Here is a 7,518-nt window from a genome sequence, read left to right as displayed (position 1 = left end):
ACATGGAGGAGATGGCATTTCAGCTGACTTTTGAAAATGAGTATAATTTCAATAAATTAAGATTGAGGAAGGGCATTCTTAATAATATCCAACTTGACTGAAACACGAGATGGCTAGGAAATAAGACTAGATTTTAGAAATTTGTCTTTAGATCCCAGTTCTCTAAAACAGACTACTCAGAACACAGATTAATCCTAACTCTGTTAAGTAAAGATGGAGTTCATACAATTAGAATCATAACATTTTAAAGCCAGAGAGAAATCTAGACATTGTCTGGCCCAACATTTCCATTTTTAACTGAGGGAACAAAGGCCTAAAAGACTTAGGTAACTGGAGTATCATGGTAGTTAAACATGAGACTAGAATTTGACCATCTGTTTAAATACCTGCTTTGAAAAATGTTAGGCTTAATGAGCTTGGACTTATTTGTGTTTAAGTTTTATCATTTGTAAAATAGGAAAATGACAGAACCTACCTCACTGGGTTGTTGTAAGACTTGAATGGTAAGTAATGGGATTAGGAACTATTATATTATATTGTTTTACAGGTAAAACATGTATCACAGTGTCTGGCATATAGTCAGTCTTCAATAAATATAGGTGGACATTACCAAGATTTCCCATGGCTACACAGCTGGTAAATACCAGAGCCGAAAATGGTCTTCTGAAATCTGTTAAGCCATAACCTTCATTACTAAAAGTTATGTCTTAGGGTACTTGTTGAATACCATCTGTGAAAATATGGTGCTTGTCTGGTCTGCTGTCTTAAGAACGTCTCAGTTATTCCTTTAGCTCCCATCTTCTACATTTCCTACTCCCTGCTCTGCCACCAACCTCAGGAATCTTGCTCTACATCAGTACAGCATACTGGAAGTCCTGGAAGAGGAAGGGGACATAAAAAATTAGCAATGGACATGTATTTCATAGTCGACCATATAGTTTACAAGTTCTGATGTAGTCAAATGTTACTAATTTAAATTTCAATGAACCAAAAATTATTGAATTAAGGGTGTTCAAATTGACATTCCTTAGCCTACAGAAGGTCAAACCTACCAGCTAAAATTTTGGTAGATCCTTAGGAGAACTTTTTTAGAACCAAGAAAAAGCCTTCCTCTAATCAAGTGTTCAATCCTTCAATAAAATTGTGATGGAAAAGAATCTTTGTCTTTTCATCTTTCCTTTCTGAGTCCCTGGTCTCACTTTTCAAAACTCCCCAACACCATGAACTTCATGTAGCCTATTCTCTGGACTATAAGCCTCTTGAGGCAATGAATCACAATTTACTTACCTTTTTATCAGTATCTGCAGCAGAACAGGCACCCACATATTTTTGAACTGACTGACTTGAGCAATGTCACACATACCGAAAGGATCCTTTTCTCTTCCCCCTTCAAATCTTTTGTCTCCTCAGTTGACTGTCCTTAGCTAGTTGTCAGCCTATTAAACTAATCCACCAGAAAGCATGACAGTAGCTGACTGAAATAAATGTGCATTTTACAATATAAACTAAATTCAATGGAATTTATTTTAATGGTATAAATCCAGGCAGTATTTTAAGAGGGTCAGGAAGACATTTTAGGAGCAGCTGGTCTGTCCTAACACCTTCACATCACACCACACAAACTGAAGCTTATCTCTCCTATAAATAAAGGTTATTTGACTTTCATTGTTACACATTTTACTTTAGATTTCGTAGATTAATTTGTAGATGATCTTTATTCTACATATGGCTGTATTAATTGTCCTGCCTAAATCATTTCTTAAAAAGTACAGTTTTCTTTAATTGTAAAATAGTCAGTTATTGTCCCAGTTTTCTCTTTTCTTTCAAGCCATACTAATGTCCCAATACTTAAATCATGCTTTAATCCTTGAAATCTTCCTTCTATTTCCTCTATATCATTTACATGCTTTCTCTAGGAAGCTAAAAAGCATCCAAAGGGTTAATTCTAGATCTACTTCTCATTTTATAGAAGAGGAAACTGAGACACAGGGATGTCAATGGCAGAATCTCAATTTCCTAAAAGACTCATCCCGCGATCTGTCCACCTAAAGGTGGACTCTCTATTGCCAATTGTCCTCCTGACATCCCTATTTCTGCCCATCACCACCATCCTTTGGTCCCTATAGGGTTAAAATGGGGGATCTTTGACTCTTCCTTCTCTTTGGGCCTCCTCTTCCCCATAGGGTGTCTCTCTGACCTGTATTTCTTATCTGAACTGGCCCATGGTTCAGAGCATTTTCTCTTTGTAACTGTGCTACTACAGTAGGTTGCTAATGGTTTCATTGTTTCTCTCCAACCTCTTCTCCTTATAGCAGAACCATCTTAATATAAGTCAAATTGTTTATAGTTATAATAAAAAGGTGTCATCTACTATATAAAATAAAATTCAGCATGTACTGAGATCAATAAAATGCAAGTTTATTACTGTCAAGCCTTTCCAATTTTGAAACATATACCAGTAACTAGCTGTATGACCTTGGGCAAGTTATTTAACTTCTATGAACTGCAGATTCCTCAGTCTGTTCATTGGTGTTATTTGTAGTATATATGTCTAACTATAACATTGTTTTAGAATTAGATAGGATAATAAATGAAAAGTGATTGATAATAATGGTTGTAGTAGCTGTCATTTGTTGAGGTTTTACTAAGAATCAGGCATTATTTTAAGCTCTTTAAATGAATTATGTCATATCAACCCTATAACATAGATTCCATTGTTATTTCTGGATGAGAAAACCTGAGATCCAAAGGAGTTTAAAAACTTTCCTAAGGTCAACAAGCCAAAAAGTGGCTAAACCAAGATTCAAAACTAGGCAGTTAAACGTGGGCAAACCTGTATACCACAGACTGGTACATAGAAACCACTTACTAGTTGGTAGTTATTTTATTGTTTTTGTTTATTATCAGTGTTATCACCTTAAAAAAGAACCTTTTCTCTGCTTTTATTCCAGATTTCTTTCAAAGGTTGAAGCTTACCATCATTTTAGGAAGAGATAGATAATTCATGATAATCTAATTTCCTGGTTACCACTTGTTTCTGCTTCCCAAAGAGATGCTGAAAGGATGGTTCAGGGTTCTTGCACTGCTGGGGTCCTGTATTCACTCGGTCCTCTCCATCTCATTCTGCCTTCCAATATTTTTGGTTAAATGGAATTACATAGGCAATCTATGACCCAGAAATAGTTTATAAAAACAGGCCAAAGTTTTGTTCTCTGACTGTGCTTACAGTTCCTTTAGGGCTTTCTTGGATATGGGACCAGAACATTCTGTGTCTAGCTTTGTTTGTTTTCTGCCTCAGAAATTTCTGTCTCCGAAGACAATTTAAGAAAGAGAATTTCCCCAGTGGTTTCCCAGAAAATAATTCTTTTGGTCTCTACCATAGTATTTCCTTAAGGCACCTTTTGCCCCATGGTCATCAAATGGTCTGATTTAACCATCGTATTCATTTTGATGATGCTAAAAACAAATAAAACACCACATTACTAGTTTCCTTCTAGGTGTTCCATAAATTAGTCTTTGGCCTACTGAATTTTTGCATTGTACTTGACATGCTAGGCCTTCCCCACTCCTTTGCTTTTCTCAAGTGTCTTTTGCCTCCTGAGCATCTGGTTGTTCATATTTGAACATCTCGTCTTTTTGATTCATCATGGCCCAAAACTTGACCTTGGCCTTCCAATAATGAGATTTTCATAGATCCTAGAATCATAAAATGTTAAAGCCAGAAGGACAGTTGTAGATAACAGAGATCAGTTGATTCCTTTTACAATAAGAAACCGAGACGCAGAGAAGCCAAATGTCGGATGCAGAGCTACACAGGCTATGATGGAGGGGAACAAAAACCAGATCCAATACACCTGCTCCCTTTGTTTCTTGTGAGTTAGATTATGATCCCTGGAAATAATAATATAAGGAATTTACAAATGTCTTCTCTGAAAATGTTTAATGTTTTCACATCAATGATTTTCCTAATACATTTCCAGGAGACTCAGTGGAACAGGAAATCTGTGATTGCAAAAATACCACCATAAGACATAAATTACAGAACTGGGACTGTGTCCCTTAATGATCATCTTTCTTTTCTAGTGGTACTTTTTACATTGCACACAAAAAATTCTCAACAGTGACAATAATAATGATAATGATTATGATGATGATGATGGTTAATGGTGACCAGTCTCATATTTCTCTGCTCTCAGTCCTTTTCTACTATTTTGTTCTGTATTGTCCAAGCTATTTCTGGAGTTCAAACCTTCTGGAAGCCTGACTCTTTTAGTTTAGAGTTCTTCATGAGGGTGATGGGTGAATATGTGGTAGCTGCCTTTCTCAGTGATAACAGTAATAACTTCAAATGGTTAGAAATCTACCCTCAAGCACATGCGCACATTCTGAAATTTTTATAAACTTGAGGAAGTGTGTTTTTAAAATAATACCAGCTGCTGCATAAAAGAAGCATTGTTTGGTCAGGTAGTTTGAAAAATACCGGATGAAACAGAGTTAAACAGTTTAGGGTTGATTTGTTTTTACTAGAATTCACAGGATCTTTAAAACACTAATGCGAATCTTGAATTTCTAAGGAAGGGGTGAAATATGTAGAATTTCCCAAAACATATTTGACCATCAAACCATTTATTCCCTGTCCATCTTTCTCATGGGACTGGAGTAACATGGAATAAACTCTGGGATATGTTAAAAATCCTTTGGGTTTCAATTAGAACAACTCCTTCTGTTCTAAAACTGTTTCAAATGTTAAGATAGCTTTCCCTAGGGTTCATTTTCTCAAATAAATGACTTAGCCTGTGCATCTTCTCATTATTTATCATTTCAGGACCTAGCTGCTGTTATTTCTCAGCCTGAATTTCTCCAGACAGAGGAATCATAGGTGGTTTAATCTCGTTATGTGAGCTGCTCAATTCCTATAATTTTATTAACTGTCCTGTTTGAATCTACACAGTTCTCAAGGTACAGGGTCAAAAGTTAATGATAAGTATAATAATGACACCTAGCATTTTTTTGTGTGCGTACAGTGGGCCAGATATTGTGCTAACAGCTTTACATGTAACATTCCCACGTAATTGTCACCATAACCCTATAAAGTTGATATTACTACTTCCAGTTCACACATTAGGACACTGCAGTGAGCTTAAGTAACTGCCCCAAAAGGTACCATTTAAGGCTGAGAAGCTAGGATTTGAAACTGATTGTGTTCAATTCTTAAGAATTATGGGGCACTGCCCTTCCAGCATTAGTTCTGTTTTTTAATGTAAGTGCTGCCGCCCCAACCAGAATCCTTTAAGAGCAAAAGCCACATGAGCCAGACCTGAGTACAATCTTCTGTGCTTGACACAGCACCTAGCCAATATTCCTTTGAAAAAAAAAAAAAAAAAAACAAATTAAACAACTTGCTCAGCCGCTCGGCTAGTCAACGAAGGGCCCAAGATTTGAAACCCACACAGCACATATCACTCCTCTTGTATCTCTCACCAGGACCATGCTAAGTGCTCCAAGTGAGCACTCCGTCTCCTTCCAGCCACATTCACTAGGCTTCTGAGCATCTCAAACAAGGGGTTTTGTCTCCCACCCTGCCAACCAATACTTTCATTCTGCCCTCTCCTAAACAGACAGCGGTTCTAGACTTAATGAACTAATTCTATCTGTAATGGCTAAAATTCCGGTCAGTAAGCAAGAAAACATTTTTGTTGTCGTGTGCTAATTTTGATCGTGGTGTTTGGATGATGTTCTCAACCTAAGCACTTCTCATTTGGAAGCTCTTCCAGATGTTGAAATCGTTCACTGTGAACTAAAAACCGCTGCAACCTCCGGAGGGGGTGCCAGGCGGTGGTCGAGGTGCGCCCCCCACAGGCGGGACAGCACCGTTAGCCCCACTTTGTCCCGCGCGCCGCAAGTCAACGTTGGAAGCGCTAGCTTGAGAGCAACTGAAATCCTCGCGGGCTGCTGGGCAGTGGCTGGCGGGACACCACCTGGCAAAGGCTTTAGCAACCGTGTCTCTCTCACCGTGACCCTGTCCTCTGCGGCAGTCAGGCCCCAGAGCTGCCCCCAAATCTTGGCCAGTTGGAGCTGGTTTTTCTCACGTGCAATTTCCTCCATACTTCATCACATCAGATTTGAATGGCAGCGCTGAGAACCTCCACAATAAGTCCAGGACATCTCCGTACCCAGGCTCTACAGTGGAGCGAAGCCCCGTCCCCGCGAGAAAATGAGCTGGCTGGTTGAATGGCCAGAGTACAAGCCTGTTGAGTACACTGCTGCCTCAGTCTTGGCCCAGCCCACATGCGCAGACCCCCCGGTTATGAAAGGAGCTTCTGTCCTAAATTTAACGAAAAAGATGGGCATTTGAGAGAAGGAGCCAGAATGGTTTGTATGAGGTTGAAAATGGTAGACCTAGAAATCCTGCAGGTCGAACAGGGCTAGTTGGCCGAGGGCTTTTGGGGCACTGGGGTCCCAATCATGCTGCAGATCCCATCTTAACCAGGTGGAAAAAGGATAATAAAGGAAATAAAGTTATCCATCCTGTTTCTGGGAGAAACATTCTGCAATTTGTAGCCATCAAACGGAAGGACTGTGGAGAATGGGCCATCCCAGGGGGCATGGTGGGTCCGGGAGAGAAGATTAGTGCCACATTGAAGAGAGAATTTCGTGAGGAAGCCATGAACTCCTTACAGAAATCCAGAGCAGAAATGCAGGAGTTGGAGAAACAACTGCACATGCTATTCAGTCAGGAACATTTTGTGGTCTATAAAGGCTACGTATTTGATCCCAGGAACACAGATAATGGATGGACAGAGACAGAGGCTGTGAACTACCATGATGAAACAGGGGAGGTAATGGATCATCTTCCTCTGGAAGCTGGCGATGATGCCAAGAAAGTAAAATGATTGGACATTAATGATAAACTCGAGCTTTATGCCAGCCACTCCCAATTTATTCAACTTGTGGCTGAGAAACGAGGTGCCCACTGGAGTGAGGATGTGTACCCCACTTCCCTGGATAGTGGTTTGGAGTCTCATGTAAACTAAAGGCCTTCAAATGAATGTGGATGGATGAGCAAAGAGCTCAGAACTCCCACTGAACAGGACAGATAGGGTCACTTCTTTTGATGATTATTTCTAAACTCTTCACAGTTTAAAGGGTTTGTGTTAGGGAATAATATTAGACAAATATGGGGGATGGAATTACAACCTTTTTAGCTTTCCAACTGAGAGAAGAAGAATATAGTCACCTGTCGTATATGTTGTATACATGGTTTTAACCAAATTATGCATGCAACTAATGCTCTTTGAAGAACTGTGGGTAAGAGAAAGAAAGACAGCTTCTTACCAACCACGACCTCTGCTTTTCAGCCAGCTTGCAATGGTTGTTTCTTTCTCTGTTGTGTTAAATTGTGGTTTAATCTAATGTATAATCTGACTTTTTGGATAACATTTGTTTTTCAATTTTAGCTTTACGTGATCTTTTATTTGTTACTTTCAAGTATGGAAGCACTCTGTTTATTCTTGTTTT

General features: G+C 39.1%; 1 pseudogene; it reads left to right on the top strand.

The window, feature by feature from the left end:
• The first annotated feature begins 3,800 nt into the window (after positions 1–3,800).
• LOC107514015 lies at positions 3,801–7,034 on the top strand (annotated as a pseudogene).
• The last annotated feature ends 484 nt before the right edge of the window (positions 7,035–7,518 follow it).

The sequence above is a fragment of the Rousettus aegyptiacus genome, unplaced genomic scaffold (assembly GCF_014176215.1).
Source record: "Rousettus aegyptiacus isolate mRouAeg1 unplaced genomic scaffold, mRouAeg1.p scaffold_m13_p_6, whole genome shotgun sequence".
NCBI classification, from domain to species: Eukaryota; Metazoa; Chordata; class Mammalia; order Chiroptera; family Pteropodidae; genus Rousettus; species Rousettus aegyptiacus.
The sequence above is the reverse complement of the archived record's forward strand: the minus strand, read 5'-3'. Positions and strand labels throughout refer to the sequence as shown.